This window comes from Triturus cristatus, chromosome 6 (genome assembly GCF_964204655.1).
Source record: "Triturus cristatus chromosome 6, aTriCri1.1, whole genome shotgun sequence".
Lineage (NCBI taxonomy): Eukaryota > Metazoa > Chordata > Amphibia > Caudata > Salamandridae > Triturus > Triturus cristatus.
This window is the reverse complement of record NC_140589.1, coordinates 1,834,631,104-1,834,655,343: the sequence shown is the minus strand read 5'-3', so window position 1 is coordinate 1,834,655,343 and position 24,240 is coordinate 1,834,631,104. Positions and strand designations below refer to the sequence as shown.

The 24,240-nt window shown below is 46.7% G+C and overlaps 1 protein-coding gene across 2 annotated transcripts in view; it reads left to right on the top strand.

Moving 5' to 3' along the window:
- The first annotated feature begins 483 nt into the window (after positions 1 to 483).
- LOC146822136 (cGMP-dependent protein kinase 2-like) overlaps positions 484 to 24,240 on the top strand; it is a 256,757-nt gene continuing 233,000 nt past the window's right edge. For both annotated transcript variants that reach the window (XM_085613249.1, XM_085613248.1), the window contains exon 1: positions 484 to 617. The gene's annotated coding sequence lies outside the window, so the exon portion shown is untranslated. The remainder of the gene's footprint in view (positions 618 to 24,240) is intronic.

The window sequence follows — 24,240 nt, the reverse complement described above, 5'->3', positions numbered from 1 at the left end:
CAACCCTCTCTGATCCCTGGCAGTGCCAGCCCTCTCTGATCCCTGGCAGTGCCAATCCTCTCTGATCCCTGGCAGTCCTAACCCTCTCTGATCTTTTGCAGTGCAGCCCTCTCTGATCACTGGCAGTGCCAACCCTCTCTGATCCCTGGCAGTGCCAACCCTCTCTGATCCTTGGCCATGCCAATCCTCTCTGATCCCTGGCAGTGCCAACCGTCTCTGATCCCGGCAGAGCCAGCCCTGTCTGATCCCTGGCAGCGCAAGCTCTCTCTGATCCCTGGCAGTGCCAACCCCCCTGGTCTCTGGCAGTGCCAGCCCTCTCAGATCCTTGGCAGTGCCAAGCCTTTCTGATCCCCAGACCAGAAGCGAGAACAGTTTGAAGTGAACCCGGAAGTCGCCACCGGCAGGTGGCATATCGCTGCCATCGCCAGGCTCCCGGCAGGACCCTACGGGCACCGAGTGACTCACGTGGTTAATGAATGACTGAGAGGATGGATGCGGTTTTCCCCCTGTGATGCGGCCGTCACACTAATGCAGCCCAGGTGCTCAGCGGACCAGCGCCTCTTCCCTGAAAGAAGTCTTCTCGGCGCTGGACGAGAAGAGCACGAGGCTGAAGTGAGGTAGGTGTTGACATCCGTCACTTGCTCACCCTTTCATACAGGCTGGTAGGCACCTCTGCCCCGCAGGGGCCCCGAGGCTCATTTTATCAAAGTGCGTCAAGTTACCAATCATTAGGATAAGGCAGAGCAAGGAGTCGGGGAAAAGATGGGGGGGGGGGGGGGGTTAGGGCCAGGTCTGTGTTAACGTGCTTGCTGTCGCCTTTTTGTAATAATGTCATTGTAGCAGGTTTAATTGTGGTCAGTTGGCATGAGAGATATGCTTTTTTGGAGCGGGACAATGTTTATAAAACCCAGTAAGTTACATATAAAAAAGAAATGAGAAGGCATCCATCCATGGCAGTCAACCCGCTGAGTTGTAGCCCTGCTCTTCCTTGCATGGGATGCACGTTCCGTTTGTAGATGCCCAGGGTCGGGCAGCAGCTCTCTGCAGTGTCCGGCTGCCTTTACACCCCGGTTGGATGTCAGAATGCTCGGGTTCTGTTTACCATCCATTGGAGAATGCTGATTAAACAAAGGGAAGCAATGAAGCGGGCAGTGTTTTAGGAAGTTTGCCTCATTTAAAGACATTTTAATAAGTAGAGGCTGATTACCTACTGAGAAAGGAACTATCAAACCAATCAAATCAAATGAACTGGAATACCGAACTTAGGGGCATATTAGCCAGGGCTTTATCGCCGCTTTAGCGGCACTTATTTCATATCGCCCTATCAGCATGCTGTCGCTAACAGGCGTTAGCGACAGCTTTCTGGCGATAGCGGCCGGTTTTCCTATCGCCTTGCATGCCAGCGAGGATTATCGCTCATGACCTGCAAGGTGGGCGTTCCCAAGTAGAAGCGACTGAAAACAGTCCCTAAGGGGCATATTAGCAAGAACTTGCGATATTTATCACAAAACGCGCTTAGCACGTTTATTTTTATCGCTGCCTAGGGCTGGATATTTTGCAGAGAAAACACGCTATTAGCAACGTTTATCTCCACTGTGATAAAATATCCAGCAATAGCGGCGAAATGCCTGAATATCGCTGGAAATCCAGCGACATTCACGCATTAACGCCATGGTGGACTTAGCCTGAAAATCCACCTCCCATTGAGGAATACAGGTAAGTCAGGTTTTCAGCTGGTGTTAAATACTAGAGATAATCGCGCTTAGCGTGACTTTTTTCATCGCTTCGCCTGCGTTTTTAATAGGGGGAATAAAAGAAATCGCCACTTTAGCTGCAAAAAGTGCAGCTAAAGCAGTGATAAAGCCCTGGCTAATATGCTCCTAATTTTCTAGGTATCCCTGTACATTTGTGACACTTAATTCACCGGTCTGATGTCACGCCTGTCCAATCTGGGCTTTGGAGACCATGGATTCTGGGGCAGGAACAACAAGCTAACGTGACAAGAATATTTTTGTGATGATTTCAACCGCACAACCGAATGTTCTGGCACAGACCCTGCCCCCCTTGAGCGCTATGAAGGGGTTGAAAAGTGGCATAAGCACTATGCGAGAATCCCCAATAAAATCAATGAAAATAAAACGTTATGATCACATTCATTCACATAGCGCCTTGTACATGATTGGGCTGCTTCAAGGTGCTAGTCCAGTGCTTCATCGGTGAGGTCCTGGCATTTGCCCAACAGTTCAACAATGGTCAGTCACCCATCAGTCTAGAAACCTCTCTCCAGGGGACCTCACGCAGGAGGAAGGTGCTGACGGTGTCTTTATTTGCGTTCATATAGAAATGCGGTATTTTAAAATATGATGTACAGTGGGATGAACACAATGAGCAGAGGTGGCAGGTCATTGATCTTATGCAGGGGCGGAGCTCAGTTAATGAGATTCAGAGGGGGCGCACAGCTCAAATTTCCCAACCAAAAAAGCAGCGGTCCGCAGGGTGGAGAGGGGAGATGACCAGGGTTTGGGGTGGACGGTTTGCACGAGGCACAAGGGCAGTACTGATTTGCATCAGGTGGGTCTCTATCTAGAGTGGCACAGTGGGTGAAAAACAATGGATTGGAATGTTCCCCCGAGAGCTTGCCAGTGGTCATACTATTTTCAAGCATTCACTCCATCACCTTCTGGGTGTTATATTGCTAGTAGCATGCCTGGAAACCTGAGATTGGCACAGCTTTCCAAGCCTACTACAGCCAATAATTGTAAATTAAAAAAAACAGTAAATTGCACCCATTCAAGAAGTACTTCTATGGTGCAGATTTACTACTTTTTTGGTAAACAAGTCACTGATCCAAACAAGCATTAGCATAGCCAATAGGTCTCGCCTTTGGGACCTTATAAGTGTTTAGCCATGCAACAGTTGATGTTATTGCACCAAGGATATTGTGCTACATAACTAAATACTTATAAGGTCCCAAAAGCGAGACCTATTGGCTATGGAAATGCTTGTTAAAATTAGGGACAGTTACTGAAAATAGTCTGGTGAAAAGGGCGATTTATAAAGCTCCCAAAAACTCTGGACAAAGTGCACATTTTCAAGCACAAACCCAAAAATCCAAGTGATTTTGCAGACCTACAGAATGAAACTCACTCTAGAATTTGTGTTAAATAACAGTTTTTCATTATACATTTTTCTCTTCTTGTGTAAGAGAGGAGATGAGATTGCATTTTTGAAAATGCCAAGTCCTTCTGTCCCCATGTTTTGTTCAGATGAGAGAGAACCCACATTATCTCTTAAATAGTTAATAATTTATGCTTGTGCTCCAAATGGTGGGTGTCACCAACATTAACTTTTTGGGTCCAAGGGTTTAATTTTCTTTCTCAGACTTTGACTCCTAGAAAGGAATCGCAAGGCAGGAAAGGGAAAGAAAGGGAAATTGAAACATAGGAAAACAGTGACGAAGTCAGAAAGTATGAATGAATAAAGAATCCGCATGATTGAGATAAATAGATAGGAAGTGTAGAATGGTCCAAGAAAGAGGTGGAATTAACAACGGTGAGGATGTGGCGCAGTGGCCAGAGCTGCCAACTCGGGCGCTGTGGATCTGGATTTCATCAGCTCAACATCCTTTGATTCTGGGCAAATCACCTAAGCTCCCTGTGCCCATGGACGGCGCCTGGTACCCTCACGGGTGATAAGCCACGCTATATCAATCTACAACCTATTATTATCATCATACATTATTATAATAAGACTAGGCAGCCTTGTGCTTGGGGACTCTAGTGTTTGTTGCTGCTGCCCAAACTCTTAGGAATCTTTCTGCTCCTGCTCTTATTTTTTCTTTTTAATGAAGCCCAGCTCTTGCCTCACAACGAGTGGTGGCCGGTGAACTATGAAAGGGTTCTGCTGTCAATAGCATGCCCATTTTGTGCCAAGCAAAGAGCATAGAGAGCGAACACAGTTCCCTTTCATGGGAGCCTGAGGGCACTCTCAAGCCAAGAAAATGTGGCCAGATGCTGCACTTGACATCAGGATAAAATATTGTAGTCGAAAAGCTTCAGGCTGTCCGAGCGTTTCTATGGGGCACGTAATAAATATTTGATTACTTAGTAATCTTCCACAGTACATAAAAAAAAATATTTATCTGTAGAAGCAGTTTTTTTACGAGCCACTCAGGAAAGTGTGCACCTACTAGAAACACAGGTTGCTTGCCAGACACAATGTGTGCAATGACCCTAAAACAGCACCTGATACCTCTTTTCCCCACTTCAAGAAATCCATAACCTCGTTCTTATGCCAGGTAAAGTAGCACATATGTTTAGCACTGTGATGAGAGATGCACATCCTTCATTTAGCATCGCAGGAAACAAAAAAGTTAATAATTGCCATTTAATGCTAGGGCAGGGGTTGTCAACCTGTCGTCCGAGGACACGTAGGGGTCCACGACAGCTTAGAAAATTTAATTATGTTAATAGATAAATATAAATAAAGCAGCTAACTGTAAAATTAATAAAAAATAAAACGTTCAGTAAATCTGAAGGGATTTGAACTTTGAGGCTAATCGGTTTCTGGGAGCAGTGCAAGTGGATCTGGCAGAATATATTGTGGGCTATGGGTGGCCTCAATTGAATCTAGAAGAGCGACAACCTTCGCATTTATATTGAAACTTGTTGATAAAATGAAAACGTTTGTGTAGATGTTTGGTGAATGCTTGTTTACATATTTTTGTGTATTGCTTTGTGGTGCAAATCATCGACATTGCAGACCGAGGTCTGCTGGCTCCAATAATGACTCAGCGGCGGTCCCCGGATTCCAGTAATGATTAAGTGGGGGTCTTCAGCAGTCAAACGGTTGAGACCCTCTGTTCTAGAGTGCTGCTGCTCACCCTATTCCAGGCCCCTTCTAGTATGTATCTGATTTTTAAATCTATCAGAGTGATGCTAATATGTTAGTTAATGTGCCAGCCAGACAATTATGCGTTTAATATGCCAACGTTTGTTTCAACGTGCCAGCTTGCTAGTTTCCACATATCGGGAAAGGGATCTTAATGCCTGGCCAGCTGCATATCTGGTACTGCTAGTATCAAAATGCCTGAGTCAAGCAGGTTATTTGTTTGTTTATTTCAGGTATGCATAGCACAGTCTTCGCCTTAAATGCAACTGAGTACTTTGTATTAACAAGCATTGGCCGCGTGCGCGAGACGCCATATGTTGTGGGGGAGGGGGAGAAGCGGGAGTTGTGTGCGCGCGCGGCCAAAGCTTGGAAAACAAGCATTGGCCGCTCGACGCGGGCGGAAAAAATGAAAGCTCCAGATGGCGCCTCGGGCACAGAAAGCTGCCGGCTGCGCACGTGCACGCTCGCTGGAACGTAAGCGCTAGGCCGTGTGGCAGCACTTTCAAAACCCGTACTCTAAATGTGTCGGCCAGATCAGCGCAAGCGCTGGATCAGGCGAGACCTAAAAAGGAAGAAGGTAAAACCTCTTAGTGAAATGAGAACAAGAAGAAAAATTGACACAGACATGGCAGCCGCGATTAAGAGACCCCCAGACTCAACTACCAAACCATGAATGCATGTGAGTGGTGTCATACCCCCAAAACACCAGCTGAAGATATGCAACTGCCCATCCAACCTGGGACTGGTATTTCTCCCTGGGCAGCAGTACTTAATATGTGCTGGTGGTTTCCGGTGCCCGCACTGACACTTAATTGGCAGCTCCGGCTCTAGTGGCAGTCCACCACATGGTGGCGCTGTCTGAGATGTGCACAACAACCTTGTTTATTAAGTCAATACATTGGAAATTAATAATACCATCCTCGCATGCCATTATTATAGCCGTGTGTGGCCTGAAATAGTCTGAATTGTCACACTTGCAGGAGTGCTATGGTTTGGTGTTATGTTGGTACTGTCACTGGCATCGCTGGTGGTGGCAATGGGTGGGAGGCTGCAGTAGCCTTCCGAAAAGGGCCCTGGCACTTTATTTTTTTCTTTACAAAGTAAGCAATGCTGGGCACTCATGATTATGGTAATATATAACAAAATGGCCTGAAGTCCATGCCCTTGGATCACTTATTTTTAAATGTATTTTCATGGCACACATTCTTCCTTGTTTCTTCTACAAGAAGCCTTGATAGTAGAGTTGTCCAATTGGGGCACATGGGCAGGACTCCATGTTTCAATGTCCTAAGCCCGAGTCACAAAAGACGGTGCGCAGACAGATTAATAGGGCGAGCCGAGCCACAGCTGAGCCATGGGTCTGAGACTTAGCTCTAAGAGTACGTGCACAAGCCAAGTCATTCAAATGTTTGCCATCAGAGGCAAGTCAGTAGTATGTAAACCCCTAACATGGACTAGAAACATATTACATATATATATCATGTGAACAAGGCTCTGTGGAGCTGAAACGCGTCATGGCGACAAAAGGAGTGAAGTAAAATCACCTTTGCACTCACATTGGGTCCGTGTCCATCTGTTCGGTGTGGATTTTTGCCGGATGTGGAGAAGAAAGTGATATATATATATATATATATATATATATATATTTCGTTTTATATAGCGCGAACTAGACCCGAGACATCGGGTATCAGAGCGCTTTATATAAGCACCAGTTTCGTTACAGATGGACACTTTCAATTTTGTCAGGCACGGGGAGAACACTAGTTGGCCCAGAATCACAGGATGTTGTGCGTCCCTGACTAGATTTTAACTGGTTTCCCGGCTTCGAGGTCGACCGCTCTAGCCGTAAGGCTCCATCCTCTCTCCAAACAGTATATCAAATCAAACATAAAAGGAGCTCGTAGCGCACATCCTGAATTCAAGTAATTAAAAGCAGGCGCATATGTAATAATGAAGAAAAAGGAGGCTGTGTGAAATAACAAATTTGTCTAGGATCACACAATTTGGATAAACAAAGAAGCGGTATTGATTCCACTTTATCTGGAAGTTCTGCTACTAGAGGGATACCTCTGGCCCACTCTCACGTTTACATCAAAGGTCACTGTTTTGTCTTTCATTCTTGGCTCATGAGAAGAAACAACTGACGCAGAGGTGGCAGGCTTGACTCAGGGCCTCCAGACCCAACTACCAAGCCAAGAATGTATTTTTTGGACGTAGGGGGGTTCCACACCCCAAACACCCCCTAATCTCACGCAAACATGCAGGTGAACTCGTTCATTACAATTGGGTGTGCAGAAGTCAAACATTCACTGTGCCACTGAAGGCCAACGCTTGCTGTGCCTCCACCTCATGATGCTTCTCATGCCTGTCTCATGCCACTGTGCCACAGGAAGCGTGTGTGCCAATTACTGAGCCGCACAGTTCCTGCTTGTTTGTTATTGTGGCAGAAGATGCATGTCTGCCACTCACTATTGTGCAGAATGCCTGCCTGTAAAGTATACTGTGGTACTGAAGAACTGTCTGTCAGTTAGTTAGTACTGTGTTACATAGTGCCTGTCTGTCTGTCAGTTAACAGAATGACTGCCTGTCAGCTACTCTAATACAGAAGAATGCTGGCCTGCCAGATACTGTTACAGAATACCTGCCTGTCACTCAATGTATGACAGCATGCCTGCATTTTAGTTACTGTGCCACAAAAGAATGATATTCTATCAGTTACTGTGTTACAGGATGCCCAGCTGTCCGTTACGATGGCACAGAATGCCTGCCTACCAGTTAATGTTGCACAGAATGTCTGCCTGCCAGTGAATGTGGCACGGAATGTCTGCTTGTCAGTGAATGTGGCACGGAATATCTGCTTGTCAGTTAATGTGATACGGAATTTCGGCCTGTCAGTTAATGTGGCATGGAATGTCTGCCTGTCAGTTAATGTGGCATGGAATGCCTACCTGACATTTACTGTGTTACAGAATTCCCAGTTGTCAGTTACGATGGCACAGAATGTCTGCCTGTCAGTTAATGTGACATGGTATGTCTGCCTGTTAGTTAATGTGGTATAGAATGTCTGCCTGTCAGTTAATGTGGCATGGAATGCCAGCCTGACAGTTACTGTGTTACAGAATGTCCAGTTGTCAATTACGATGGCACGGAATGTCTGCCTGTCAGTTAATGTGGTATGGAATGCCTACCTGTCAGTTAATGTGGCATGGAATGCCTGCCTGACAGTTACTGTGTTACAGAATGCCCAGTTGTCAGTTACGATGGCACAGAATGTTAGCCTGTCAGTTCAGAAGAATGCTTGCCTGCCAATTACTGTGATACGCAATTCCTGCCTGTCAGTTAATGTGCCATAGACCAATGCTTGCCGTTACTGTGACACGCAATGCCTGTGTGTGAGTTAATGTGCCATAGACCAACGCTTGCCGTTACTGTGATAAACAATGCCTGCGAGTTAATGTGCCATAGACTAATGCTTGCCATTACTATGACACGCAATGCCTGTCTGTGAGTTAATGTGCCATAGACCAATGCTTGCCGTTACTGTGATACACAATGCCTGCCTGTGAGCTAATGTGCCATAGACCAATGCTTGCCATTAATAACCCTGGGCGTAGTTCGCATAGTCGCGCTACGCATAGCTACACGAAGTGCACCTCGCACTATGCACGCTACGCGTAGCTACGCGATCTGCGTAGTGCGGTAGGGAAATGCTGTTCGCAATGATTGCACAGTGCCGGATGCTTGTCCACACTGTGCAATCATTGCTAACGGCATCATGCACAGTGCAAGCGGTCGTTTTCTGCCGCTCAAGTAGATTTCTCGAGCGGCAGCTTTCTCAACCCGGACTGGTAGTTTCTCATCGCGAGCGGTCGCGAGCATACGCGACCGCTCGTAATAAGAAACCTGACCTCCCCATGTTGAAAATCTCGCTGGGAGGTTTATTTTCCATGCTTGCGATCGGCAACTTGATGTTGCCGATCGTGAATGAGGAAAAAGTCTCGCCGGGATGTTGATTTTCCTCGCTCGCGGTCGCCAACTTGACATTGAGGACCGCGAGCAAGCAGAAAATGCACTGTGCTACGTGCGATTCAGCGAAGCGCGTATGTGCGCAAACTACGCACACTCCACGAGCCTAGCGTAGTTTTCCACCCAGGGTTAACTGTGATACACAATGCCTGTCTGTGAGTTAATATGCCATAGACCAATGCTTGCAATTACTGTGATACACAATGCCTGCCTGTAGATAATGTGCCATAGACCAATGCTTGCCTGTCAGTTATTATGATGCACGTAACCTGACTTTTAGCTCTCTGGCTGGTTACTACTTCTCTGTCAGTTAATATGACTCAGAATGTCTGCCTGTCAGTTACTGTGATACAGAGTGCCTACCTGTCAGTTACTACGGTACAGAATGTCTGCCCGTCTGTTACTGTAATACAGAATGTCTGCCTGTCAGTTACTGTGGTACAGAATGACTGCCTGTCAGTTACTATGGTACAGAATGTCTGCCTGTCAGTTACTGTGGTACATAATGTCTGCCTGTCAGTTAATGTTATACAGAATGTCAGCCTGTTAGTTACTGTGATAGAGAATGTCTGCCTGTCAGTTACTGTGGTACAGAATGTCTGCCTGTCAGTTACTGTGGTACAGGATATCTGTCTGTCAGTTACTATGGTACAGAATGGCTGCCTGTCAGTTACTGTGGTGCAGGATATCTGTCTGTCAGCAACTGTGGTACAGGATATCTGTCTGTCAGTTACTGTAGTATCGTAAATCTGCCTGTCAGTTACTATGGTACAGAATGCCTGCCTGTCAGTTACTATGGTACAGAATGTCTGTCTGTCAGTTACTATGGTACAGAATGGCTGCCTGTCAGTTACTGAGGTGCAGGACATCTGTCTGTCAGTTACTGTGGTACAGGATATCTGCCAGTCAGTTACTGTGGTATAGTAAATCTGCCTGTCCGTTACTATGGTACAGAATGCCTGCCTGACAGTTACTGTGGTACAGAATGTCTGCCAGTCAGTTACTACAGTACAGAATGACTGCTTGCCAGTTACTGTTGTACAGAATGACTAGTTGTCAGTTACTGCGATACAGAATGTCTGTCTGTCAGTTACTGTGGTACAGAATGCCTGCCTGTCAGTTACTACCGTACAGAATGTCTGCCTGTCAGTTACTGCGATACAGAATGTCTGTCTGTCAGTTACTGTGGTACAGAATGCCTGCCTGTAAGTTACTGTGGTACAGAATGCCTGCCTGTCAGTTACTACCGTACAGAATGTCTGTCTGTCAGTTACTGTGGTCCAGTATATCTGCCTGTCCGTTACTATGGTACAGAATGCCTGCCTGACAGTTACTGTGGTACAGAATGTCTGCCTGTCAGTTACTACCGTACAGAATGTCTGTCTGTCAGTTACTGTGGTCCAGTATATCTGCCTGTCCGTTACTATGGTACAGAATGCCTGCCTGACAGTTACTGTGGTACAGAATGTCTGCCTGTCAGTTACTACAGTACAGAATGACTAGTTGTCAGTTACTGCGATACAGAATGTCTGTCTGTCAGTTACTGTGGTCCAGTATATCTGCCTGTCAGTTACTGCGGTACAGAATGTCTGCCTGTCAGTTACTGTGGTACAGGATATCTGCCAGTCAGTTACTGTGGTATAGTAAATCTGCCTGTCAGTTACTGTGGTACAGAATGCCTGCCTGTCAGTTACTGCGGTACAGAATGCCTGCCTGTCAGTTACTGCGGTACAGAATGTCTGTCTGTCAGTTATTGTGGTCCAGTATATCTGCCTGTCAGTTACTGTGGTACAGAATGTCGGCCTGTCAGTTACTGCGGTACAGAATGTCGGCCTGTCAGTTACTGCGGTACAGAATGTCGGCCTGTCAGTTACTGCGGTACAGAATGTCTGCCTGTAAGTTACTGTAATACAGAATCTCAGCCTGTCAGTTACTGTGATAGAGAATGTCTGCCTGACAGTTACTGTGGTACCTAGTACCCCTCGGTCGCGTCGCAATGAACATTTGAAGAACCAAGGAAAGGTTTATACCCTGCCCTCATCCAGACAGAAAGGATTCCCGACCTGGATATGAAGGACAAATAGGTCCAGATGAACACCAGAAGAAGATGACTACAGTATTCTCAGGGAAAAGTCCTTCCAAAGATAATCCATATCATCACTCTCTCACATTTCATGAAGGGATCCGGCGTAGCAATATCTTTTAGGTCCTGACGCAAGCCTCTGACCCACAGGGTGCCAAGAAGGCTGAAACATGTTGACCTGGCACTTTAACAGATAGATGTGAGAGATACATAATATTTCTCTCTCCACATCTCCTATTTCTTTTCATCATACTACTATTCTATTGGTGGAGGATAAGGCCTGATGATGTAACGATCGGTGAGTTAGTACAGCAAAGGAAAATATACTTTTAGTTGAACAACACTATTGAGGGTCTCACTACAACTTTAGTGCTACACCTTTCTGCTTCTACATATCTCTTCCACTCTTTTTGATTTTGTATGTTTCCCCAAGGGAAGCCAAGTGGAACTTGAACTTCTCTATCCTTCCTTTGATTATTGATGGTTCTGTTACTAATACAGTTCGTAAAAACAGTTCATAAACCCCTTCAGTCTATGTCTGAGTGATCAGAGGAGAAAGCAGGTCAGTAGAAGCCTGCCCACCCTTAGGTCAGTGGAAGGGTGCCAGGACTCAGATAAGTGGAAGGGTGCCTACCCCCAGGTCAGTGGAAGGGTGCCTGGACTCTGGTCAGTGGAAGGGTGCCTGGACTCAGGTCAGTGGAAGGGTGCCTACCCTCAGGTCAGTGGAAGTGTGCCAGGACTCAGGTCAGTGGAAGGGTGCCTGGACTCAGGTCAGTGGAAGGGTGCCTACCCTCAGGTCAGTGGAAGTGTGCCAGGACTCAGGTCAGTGGAAGGGTGCCTGCCCTCAGGTCAGTGGAAGGGTGCCTGGACTCAGGTCAGTGGAAGGGTGCCTACCCTCAGGTCAGTAGAAGGGTGCCTGAACTCAGGTCAGTGGATGGGTGCCTACCCTCAGGTCAGTGGAAGGGTGCCTACCATCAGGTCAGTGGAAGGGTGCCTACCCTCAGGTCAGTGGAAGGGTGCCTAGCCTCGGGGCAGTGGAAGGGTGCCTACCCTCTGGTCAGTGGAAGGGTGCCTACCCTCAGGTCAGTGGAAGGGTGCCTGGACTCAGGTCAGTGGAAGGGTGCCTGGACTCAGGTCAGTGGAAGGGTGCCTACCCTCAGGTCAGTAGAAGTGTGCCAGGACTCAGGTCAGTGGAAGGGTGCCTGCCCTCAGGTCAGTGGAAGGGTGCCTGGACTCAGGTCAGTGGAAGGGTGCCTACCCTAAGGTCAGTAGAAGGGTGCCTGAACTCAGGTCAGTGGATGGGTGCCTACCCTCAGGTCAGTGGAAGGGTGCCTACCATCAGGTCAGTGGAAGGGTGCCTACCCTCAGGTCAGTGGTAGGGTGCCTAGCCTCGGGGCAGTGGAAGGGTGCCTACCCTCAGGTCAGTGTAAGGGTGCCTACCCTCAAGGCAGTGGAAGGGTGCCTACGCTCAGGACAGTGCAAGGGTGCCTTGAATCATGTCAGTGCAAGGGTGCCTACCCTCAGGGCAGTGGAAGGGTGCCTACTCTCAGGTCAGTGCAAGGGTGCCTACCCTCAGGTCAGTGGAAGGGTGCCTATGCTCAGGGCAGTGGAAGGATGCCTACCCCCAAGGCAGTGGAAGGATGCCTACCCTCACTTCAGTGGAAGGGTGCCTACGCTCTGGACAGTGCAAGGGTGCCTACCCTCAGGGCAGTGGAAGGGTGCCTACTCTCAGGTCAGTGCAAGGGTGCCTACCCTCAGGTCAGTGGAAGGGTGCCTATGCTCAGGGCAGTGGAAGGATGCCTGGACTCAGGTCAGTGGAAGGGTGCCTACCCTCAGGTCAGTGGAAGTGTGCCAGGACTCAGGTCAGTGGAAGGGTGCCTGCCCTCAGGTCAGTGGAAGGGTGCCTGGACTCAGGTCAGTGGAAGGGTGCCTACCCTCAGGTCAGTAGAAGGGTGCCTGAACTCAGGTCAGTGGATGGGTGCCTACCCTCAGGTCAGTGGAAGGGTGCCTACCATCAGTTCAGTGGAAGGGTGTCTACCCTCAGGTCAGTGGAAGGGTGCCTAGCCTCGGGGCAGTGGAAGGGTGCCTACCCTCTTGTCAGTGGAAGGGTGCCTACCCTCAGGCCAGTGGAAGGGTGCCTGGACTCAGGTCAGTGGAAGGGTGCCTGGACTCAGGTCAGTGGAAGGGTGCCTACCCTCAGGTCAGTAGAAGGGTGCCTGAACTCAGGTCAGTGGATGGGTGCCTACCCTCAGGTCAGTGGAAGGGTGCCTACCATCAGGTCAGTGGAAGGGTGCCTACCCTCTGGTCAGTGGAAGGGTGCCTACCCTCAGGTCAGTGGAAGTGTGCCAGGACTCAGGTCAGTGGAAGGGTGCCTGGACTCAGGTCAGTGGAAGGGTGCCTACCCTCAGGTCAGTGGAAGTGTGCCAGGACTCAGGTCAGTGGAAGGGTGCCTGCCCTCAGGTCAGTGGAAGGGTGCCTGGACTCAGGTCAGTGGAAGGGTGCCTACCCTTAGGTCAGTAGAAGGGTGCCTGAACTCAGGTCAGTGGATGGGTGCCTACCCTCAGGTCAGTGGAAGGATGCCTACCATCAGGTCAGTGGAAGGGTGCCTACCCTCAGGTCAGTGGAAGGGTGCCTAGCCTCGGGGCAGTGCAAGGGTGCCTTGAATCATGTCAGTGCAAGGGTGCCTACCCTCAGGGCAGTGGAAGGGTGCCTACTCTCAGGTCAGTGCAAGGGTGCCTACCCTCAGGTCAGTGGAAGGGTGCCTATGCTCAGGGCAGTGGAAGGATGCCTACCCTCACTTCAGTGGAAGGGTGCCTACGCTCTGGACAGTGCAAGGGTGCCTACCCTCAGGGCAGTGGAAGGGTGCCTACTCTCAGGTCAGTGCAAGGGTGCCTACCCTCAGGTCAGTGGAAGGGTGCCTATGCTCAGGGCAGAGGAAGGATGCCTGCCCTCAGGTCAGCAGAAGGGTGTCTAGTCTACCCTCAGGGCAGTGGAAGGGTGCCTATGCTCAGGGCAGAGGAAGGATGCCTGCCCTCAGGTCAGTGGAAGGGTGCCTACCCTCAGGTCAGTGGAAGGGTGCCTGGACTCTGGTCAGTGGAAGGGTGCCTACCCTCAGGTCAGTGGAAGGGTGCCTACCCTCACGGCAGTGGGGTGCCTACGCTCAGGACAGTGCAAGATAGTGGCAAGTTGGATGTCTGCTAAGGGGGATGCAAGCCCACACCCTTACAGGAAGGGCTGCTTGTAGATGGGGCGTGTAGTAGAGTAGGCAATATGCACAGCTTTGCACAAAACGTGGAATCGCGAGTGCTCTGGTGAGTGCCTTGGATGGCCAAGAAACCCAAGACTTAAAAACTTGAGTGGTGGATGGGACCGGTGAAAGACCTTATTAGCATATCATCCTGAATTGAGGTAGTCTGACCTTTTATACACCCCATTCAGTGGAGGGGAGGCCCAGGATTAATTCCAGAACTGAGAAATCCGAGTTTTTCGCTGATCATTAATGCCTCCAACCGGATTCCATTGTACATCTTCTGATTGGGCAGTTGTATTTCATGCCTCATTCACAGCTTGGACACTGCTCTCCTATGGCCTGCTGTTTCTCCCTAAACATGTCAGGGTTTCTATTTGGTGGTTTTGGTGTTCTTTCTAAGGGTGTTGCTCCTTTTATCATTTATGAAGCCTGAATTATGCTTATGCTTAGGCTGGTTTATTGACCGTGTAGGTTTCAGAATTCTACCTGAATCCTGTAATGGGCTAGGGCATGGATTAGTTTGTGAAGCAGAACTCTGGTGATGAGTAGAGGCACAATTGATTTCCAAGTTAGCAATAGTTGAACAGAGCTCCCTGGTGGACAGCAAATACCTTTCTCACATAACGGTGGGTCTAACTAGAATTCTTTGAGTGACTATCATATGAGTGATCCAGCACGTGCCATAAAACCCAAGACCGTATGAGCTACTACTACTAAAGCCACTCTTCATACCTCTTTTGCCATGCTGGTGCCTCCTACATCAGTGAAGCGAACATGGTCTGAGCCCTTGAAGTTACATCCTACGCCGTTCTGGCGCTTAGAGTTAATGGAATCATCTCCCCCGGCTCTTTTCTACTAGGTTTGTCTCCTGGAGTTGATCAGCAAGGATTGGAATGCTTATTTCTCTACTTTCTAATATTTCTGAGCCAAGAAAGATGAATTTATTTTGATTGCTTAAGACATGTTTGGCTCCATTTTGGGTTCTCTGCTTTTGTCCAGTTCTCTCCTACTTGAATACCATCTGAGTACTCAGGTGGACGCTTGGAAGGGACTTCAAATCTTGCACTAGTTGTTGTTGGGTCCAGGGTCGTCATGAAATAGCAGAAGCATTATATTCTACTGCCCTTGGAAATACTTGCTTGGGATATTGAAATGGCATGGATCATTTGCTGGCATCAATGCTCGCCTTCTTGGCCCAAAGTTGACAAAATTAACATTTTCAAGAAAGAGGATTGCATGCTCTTTCCTCCTACAGGCCAACATTTCCCTTTTCATGGCACACCTGTCACTAGGTTACCAGGCACAAACTGGGACAGTGTGTCCTATTACGTATGATGCGCTGCCCCAAGGGCAGCCCCAGAGTCGGGCTGGCGTGGGGGCAGTACATTACTGAAAGGTGGACTGACTCACTGAAGCAGCCGATCCACGTTTCACCCTACAGGCAGCAGTCGACCTGCACTTTCAAGGGTGACAAAAATCTCCCTGCAGGCAGGTGTAGTGAGTGACTGCACCTGCCTTCAAAGGGGTATCTTAAGGGGCCCATAGGATCCACTTCTCCTCCTCCAGACCGGTGTTCTCTCAGGTTGCATTGACTGCACACCATCTCTTTATGGCACGAAGGCAGTGTACCGTCTGACAATCTCTTTGCCTTTGCCCTCGCATCTGTAAACGCAAAGGCAGAAATGCAAAGTATTCCCTCATGTACATGGAGCCACACCCACATGCAAATGAAAGAAAACCCATTTGGGGGTACCAGTGCTATTTGTATTACAGAAGGGGCCTCAGAAATGTCTGTGGTGTCGCACGGAATACTAAAGCACCCAGGGTGGCGCAGAAAGCCGGCTCACACACCCGTTACTCTGCCAGGACACTTTACGTAATATGGCCCCTGGTCTCCCTGGAAATGTTTGACGGTACAACGCGGTCGTTACACTGCGGTACGTTACACCGCGGTACGTTACATCGCAGGTATTACAACGCAAGTTGTTACAACAACTTGCGCTGGATGGCCCTGGACTTAGGAATAGTATGATTTACTATTCCAACTCCAGCCTACGTGACAGTAGGGAAGGTGTTGGAATAGTAAATCATACTATTCCTTAGTGTATAGGGCCATCCAGCGCAAGTCGTTGTAACGACTTGCGTTGTAGTGACCGCTATGTAAACTTACCGCGGTGTAACAAGTGCATTGTAAAGGTCGTTCGCCCTCCCTGGAGCCCTTTCCTAGCCCTAAGATATTCTGGCTTTAGGCTCTTTCTCTCACTAACTCTAGGACCTTTCTTACCTATTTACTTGCTTGGTTACTTACAGAAAGTGATTGACTGACTAACACATCTCTCTAACTCTCACCTGCCTATCCATCTAATGGTATACATTTGTTGGCCTTAGCTTTGATCTTGATGTACACATCTGTGAGTAATTCCTGTTCCACAACATGATGCAGCTATTTCCTGGTTTAGACTTAGTCTCAATGGTCATTACTGTTTTTCTCTCCTGCATGACACACATTTCCACTCTGCCACTGTGTGATTCATGCAGGTCCCTATGGGATGTGTCACCTGATGGCTCTCACCCTGTTGTTATGACTCAGAGTCAAGTGGAGTAGGGCATGAACACAAACGTGAATATGGAGTGTAGGCCAAAGCAGAGAGAATTGGTGCAGACCTCTATGTTTCAGGCATGTGTTTAACTAGATTCTCTCTAGAAAACTAAATAGGATGAAATCAAACAGTTTAAATCCCCAAAAATGTGAGGGTATTTCTATAATCCTTCACCTCAGGGAGTCAAATGACTCTCTCATTTACTAAAACTTTGAAAAACCTTGGTCAAACAGAGCTACTCTTCTCTGGACCTTTCCAGAGAAAACCATTTCAATATTAAACAAGCGACTACAAGTCGGACCCTATTTGTAACATCCATCAAAATTATGGGACTCGTGTGTAAATATTGCTGCCTCCAGTTCTTTGCTTTCGCTGAAATGGATTTCTAAAAATAAATTAAAATTCTTTCAAAGATGGCCGCCATTGATGTACACGCACCCACTGCAGCCATCTTTGCAAAGGGTCTGCAAGAATAAAATATGCATTCAAAGATGGCTGATGTGGATGTGCGTGCAGTTGTGGCGGCCATCTTTGAATGCAACAGGTTTCACTGCCCCCACCTATTGACATGGACAGTTCTGGTTTATTTTTCGTAGCTCAATATACCTTTCTCTCATCCTACTCTGACATAGTTCAGCATAAAATCACAATTTGCAATTTTGCTGGTGAATGTAACCATTTTCCTTTAACTATAAATTAGCCACAGATCAAAAACTGTCTCAATCTTTGTTGACAATATTTACTGATTCAAGGCTTATTCCACAAAGATGTTGACACACCCTAGTACAACTTGGATGTCCGAATACCAATCCTGATTTACAGAATCAGGAATGATGGGATTTTATCCCTACATATGGTATTTGCTCATCCATATTTTGTGCATGTGCAGTAGATTTTGCTTGATACTAAAGTCCTGATTTAGTTCTTGGTGTTATATCCTGTGGGATTTACATTGCGGCGGACGGGATATGCATCACTGTTGTGATGGAGTAACCCGTCCGCCGAGATCTAACTCAGGCCCTTAACCTGCTATTGCGGAGGATGGAAGTGGACATTCCTGGGTAACACCCACAGGCCTGAACATTGGTGAGGACACACCATTTGCAAATGCATATTTAAAACAGGTAACCAAGTGAACAATACTACTGCTGTTGGAAACCCTAATCTGCATAACTTGTGTAATCTGTCTACTGGATGAAAATGCAAGGTCCCTGTACCCTTTGAAAGTGTGCTGCAGATAGCTAGATGGATAGATGGATAGATAGATAGATAGATAGATAGATAGATAGATAGATAGATAGATAGATAGATAGATAGATAGATAGATAGATAGATAGATAGATAGATAGATAGATAGATAGATAGATAGATAGATAGATAGATAGGTAGATAGATAGATAGATAGATAGATAGAGAGATAGATAGATAGATAGATAGATAGATAGGTAGATAGATAGATAGATAGATAGATAGATAGATAGATAGATAGATAGATAGATAGATAGATAGATAGATAGATAGATAGATAGATAGATAGATAGATAGATAGATAGATAGATAGATAGATAGATAGATAGATAGATAGATGCAAAAAATGAAGCAGAGAACTCTGGGTAGTTCCTCCCAAGTTTAGGTGGAGAGCAGCTCCTATATAGAACACACTACAACACTAGCAACACTCGAAATCTACACACCTCAAATGTCTGCTTTTCTAGCAAAGTTTTTAGACATAGGATTAGCACAATACCATCCATGCTGAGCTAGAAAGGGACAAAGCCTTTTGCCATTTTCACAGCAAAGTATTTAAGCATAGGATTAGCACAGTATTATCAATGCTGAGCTGTAAAATAACAAAAGCTGTTTACCTCTCCAGGCACAGTCTCATGGCTGTAGATTGGGAAAATACTATCAAAGCGAACATAGAATGCATACATTGAAACCCTGACACAGTGTTTCACTCCAATCAGAGCTCTTCAGAGAGGTATAGCTTTGTCCAGACACAGGGAGCACCCTGTATAAGTCAAAAACATACCCTTCATCTGTCTATCTTTGCTGTACTACCTGAGAACATAGATAGATAGATAGATAGATAGATAGATAGATAGATAGATAGATAGATAGATAGATAGATAGATAGATAGATAGATAGATAGATAATGTTTTACAGCCTGTACCTTCCAATGAGTCCTAACATATATTTAAGAATCTACTTAAAAGGGAAAGATGGAAAAATGAAAGGACGTGAAATGTTAACATATAGACAAATGCTACGGCTAATAACAAGACAGTAGCAGCTGCATTTTCTGAACTGCCTGTGTCACCTACAGCTTTTTATACATTTTCTAGGAAAGTGTGTCAAAATAAACCATTTTGAGACAATTGACTCAAAAATATTTTTGGACAGGGACAGCTACAACCTCCTGGCACACTATGAAAGTACTGGAATATTTCAGAGCCTATGAATGTTTTTGCAAAAGTGCAGTGAAATGCATCATTTGATCCAAGGTTTCAAAACGTTCTAAGCGGTGGAACCTGCCCCTGCCTGGATGCCATCTTGAGGCAGAGGGGCCTGTTCGCTTCTCTCTCACTGGCTGTCATTCGAAAGACAGATGCCACCCACCACACTGGCAGTGCCTCCTCTGCAGTGTGCCCTGCTCTCAGCCCTCTTTACTTCCAGTGCACTTCAAGGGGATATTTTCCCAGTGAAAACCCAAACCACATGTTAAATGTCTTTAGACTGAAGTAGGCACATTCATAGAATAAAATGACTTATAAAAATGAATCCTGCAACAGTAAAGGCAGTGTTGTTTCACAACAGTCAAGAAGGGCTCTCTTTCCAGATTACTTTATGGTCTGCTTAGCCTTCACTTGTATTCACAACCAAACACAGGCCCCTGTGTATGAACCCACTCCTGCAAAGACACAGGATGGGGACCACCCTCTGGTACACCAGGCCCAACATGCGGAATGGGGAAGGTCTGCCTCAGCTAATGTCCGGAACCTGCAGAAAACAACTTCCTGAAACAAAGTGGAAGGTGCTTACTTCTGCAAATGCATGCAAATCACTATTACTTCCTGGTGAAACTGAGGCTCGCATTTTCCAGGAATTGAGATAACACTTTATCTAGAAATGTTCCTAGATCTCATTTAGAACCTTAAAAACGCGCTGACGTGTTTGTTAATACGTTAGGCAAGTTACATACATAAACGTTTGGCTTGTTTGACGCAAATTATACATCTATTTTATTTGTTGTTTTTTGTACGTTAGAAATTACACATAGCATCGAGCAGTTTCAAAGGAGAGACTGGTTTTATCGAGATATCAAAAACTTTCATCATTTATAAAAAGTATGTGCTCGTTGCTAAAATGTTTTAAAAGTTATGCTGGGGTTTTAAAAACGCTGCTATTGTTTATTAAAGTCAGTGGTGTAGTTAGAGCATGTGGCGCCCGGGGCTATCCCTCAGATTGCCGCCCCCCCCCCGAGGTGGGGGGAAGGCATGCACTTCAAAGAGGTCCGAGAGACACGTAGTATCGCCGCTAATAGTTACCTTGATCATGCAACTTACATGCACATACATGACACGGTCCAAGGCTACACAGTTGAATACAGCGTGACTGGCAGTACAAAAGAGAACACACAGACTGCATGATCTATCTGGGGACTCAGAAAAACCGCATGTGACATCCATCAGAGAGCTGCGTGAACAATTACCTGGTAATCCCCTCAACACAATGCAAACATGCACACACATGACACTGTTCATGTAACCTTCATCTACAGCTGACATTAAATGACCATACATCTCTTCTTAGTCTTATATGGACCAGTAAAACTCACTCTTTTCCAAATCTCTTTCTAAATATTATCACTTTCCATGTAATGTTCCTTTGATGGGAAGAGGAGGTTTCTGAGGTGGGAGCATCAGGCAAGGGACACTTCTCGGGCTCCCTCTGTGCGAGCCTTCATGGAGGATCCCTCTTCATTACTACCTCCACCTGACCCCGGACTCTGCAACGCACTCCTTTACAGGCTCCCTCTGTGCGAGCCTTCAGGGAGAATCCCTCTTCATTACTACCTCCACCTGACCCCGGACTCGGCAACGCTCTCCCTTACAGGCTTGATTATCCACTACTCCTCTCTCCAGTGCACCTTATCTCACATCTGACCTTGGGCCCCAGCCCCATATCAGGCACCATCGGGCTCCACTTTGCTTTTTCCCCAGTAAAAACATTAGTAAAATCACCTTCAAACTTAAAACATTGAATATAGCAGTAAATATGATTAGCATGCACTTTAAAGTATGTTCCACAGTAGCCCTTATGACCCGACTGCTAATTAAATAAACAAAAACAGAAAGGCCATGACAGGGCCGGCTTTAGCGCTGATGCGAAAGTCTTTTTTGGCGCCACACTAATAACCTCTTTCTCCGTAAATACCTTTACTACCACCTTCCAACAGTGCCCCTCATCCCTCCATGGCCCCCCTAGTGACCTCCTCCTCAGATTGCCTCACGCCACAAGTGCCCCTCATCACCCCATAGCCCCTCCCCCTCATGACCTCCTTCTTGGACTCCCTCACTGCCACCATCCACCAGTGCCCCTTATCTCTCTGTAGCCTCTCCCCCTCATGACCTCCTCCTCAGACTCCCTCACTACCACCCTCCACCAGTGCTCCTCATCTCACCCTAGCTCCCCCTCCACAACATGACCTCTTCCTCGGATTCCCTCACTGTCACACAGGGCACAAGTCCTAAAAAAAGAAGTGGGGGGACGCTGACGTCACAACAGCAAGTGATGTCACGAAAGGTGGCTTGCACCATCAGACTCATTGCCGCCCCTCGCTCACCCCTTAGATGCCATTGCATCAGGGAAGCCAGAGCGTGAGCAGCGTTCTGAATGAGCTCCGATCTCGCCCCAGAGAGGCCAAAGAGTAAATGTGTGGCTCCATTTGCTCCAGTAATCGAGCTCCCGTTAAAAAAATGAGTGAGGGGACGCCATCCACCTGCCTGGTACCCCGACTCGAGCCCTGCAGTCACCCTCCACCAGTGCCCCTCATCGCTCCACAGCCCCTCCAACTACCTCCTCCTCAGATTCCCTCACTGCCACCCTCCACCAGTGCCCCTCATCGCTCCGTAGCCCCTCTCTCATATGCATTTGTTGTTTAGCGCTACTCATATCAGTGTAGTGTGTCAGCACTTTACACCACGAACACATTATACAGAGACAATGAATCATACAAGTATGTAAATCAGTCTACAGGGAATGTCACATAAGCTAATGAGGATTACAAGGTGTAGGAATCACATGTCATCCATACTGGTGGGCAGTGAATTTAGATAGGGTTTGGTCTGAGGAAACAAAAATGTATCTCTGCCCAAACATACTCATTTTAGCAACATTAGAATGATGAAAGACTGAGGAAGTTCTAACTATATCACAAAACAAATCTATACCATTCATGTTTGTATGCAGCTCTTTGGTGACAGTTCATTGGTCACTGCCCTATGTTAGGATTGTAACTTCTGAACTGCAAGTAACACAAGGATCTCTGTGGCAAAGGCAGCAACCCACTGAGCTTCCACGCAAAATACAGTCCATCTGCATTTAAAAACTACTAACAGACAAATAATTGCTCTCCAGCGAATCATTAATCACCAGCGTTATTGGGGCATTTTTTATTGTCTTATTGTTGTCCTGCATCGGCCATGATAATGATAAAAACTATTAAAATAAAGCGCACACGAAGAACCTGTCCTGCTGGACCTGCGCATTTTTTTTTACAGAAAAGAAACACATTCTCTTACCTACTACTGCACTGAATTATCCACGGACGCAGCAGAGCAGACTACCCCAGGCCAGGTCCTCACGAGAGTGCATAGTGGTGACGCGCGTGACGTGTCACCGCTACGTTCTCATCGCGAGGGCCGTGCAAAAATGTAGCCCAGGGCCGTCATTGGTCGCGCTGGCGCGCTCTCCAAGATTGACGGCCCTGGAGCGGGGCGCGGGCAGATTAACGGTCATCAACGCGCTGCTTGCACTAAAGTGGGCCGCCCGGCCGCGCGTTGCGGCCGCGACGGACTTTATAATTTATTTAGTGACACTGTGTCCCTAAATAAATTATAAAGACCTCCGCCCTAAATATAGTGCCGCCTGGGGCGGTCCGCCCCCACTGCCCCCCCCTAGCTACGCGCCTGATTAAAGTTCTTTCCCTTATGAAGCAAATTATTCTCATCTGACATTCGTACTGCACTTCCTCCTACAAATATTAATTTACCAAAGCAGTAAACGTCACACATTGCAACAAACTCAAACCTTATAAAATGTTCAAATTAGTAGAATGTCCCTTGCAGAACAGAAGATCTTTACATTTCTGCTTAGATATTTCCCTTCGAGCCATGACGGAAGTTTTAGTCGTTAATATGGGAAACAGCCATAACAATGCTGTCTTTACCAAGCAATGCCTTTACCACACAGGTCCTTTACCACACAATGTTTTTGCCACGCAATGTCTATACACAAATGCCTTTACAATGCGATGCCTTTACCAATCACTGCCTTTACCATGCATGTCATTCACCACGCAATGCCTTTACCACGCAATGCCTTTACAACCCATGCCCTTACCAAGTAAGATATATATATATATATATATATATTTATTGCCACAACTCGCAGAAGGAGAATCCTATCGGGGTAAGATAAGAAGACGAGCCACTCCAGTTTCAGGGTGCAGAAATCATAATTTCAATGGCAAAAAAACATGTTTCAACCTCTCACTGAGCCTATGTGACCAAGACCCGTGAGAGGTCGAAACACGTCTTTTTAACAAAACAAAAAAAAGGGGATTGAGACCAACGGGTCATGTAGTGCACTGTACAGAGTGTCTATAAGTAGGGACTCAACAGGTCCTGCCCATAACCATTAAAACCAAAATTTAAAGGAACAAATGTTATTTGTTCTCATAAATGATAATAGCTGTGTAACAAACGTTGCAAAAGCCCTAGTCCATATATTTACACTCATGTTGAGATATTGGTGTGGGCAACAAACCAAAGTATGTTATCTACTGCCTACGGTGAAGTACCCTATAGTGCGTGCTTTGTAATATGTGACATCATGTATGCAATCTACAGAGCGAAATACAGGTAAATTGCCCCAGAAATACCATGTCAGGTGCCCCAGAAAAACCATGTCACACATGCTCACATACAGTTCTAAAAATATCAAGATGCTAGAAGGGCTTTGAACGGGGAGAGGCACATAACACATAAGCATATAACAGGTTTTTCAGAAATGTTGATATTGGACTCATCACATATCATGTTTTGCACAGGAAAGGACTATAAAGCATAGTTAATACCGGGGCTGGTAGCTTACTTAAGAGGGGTCG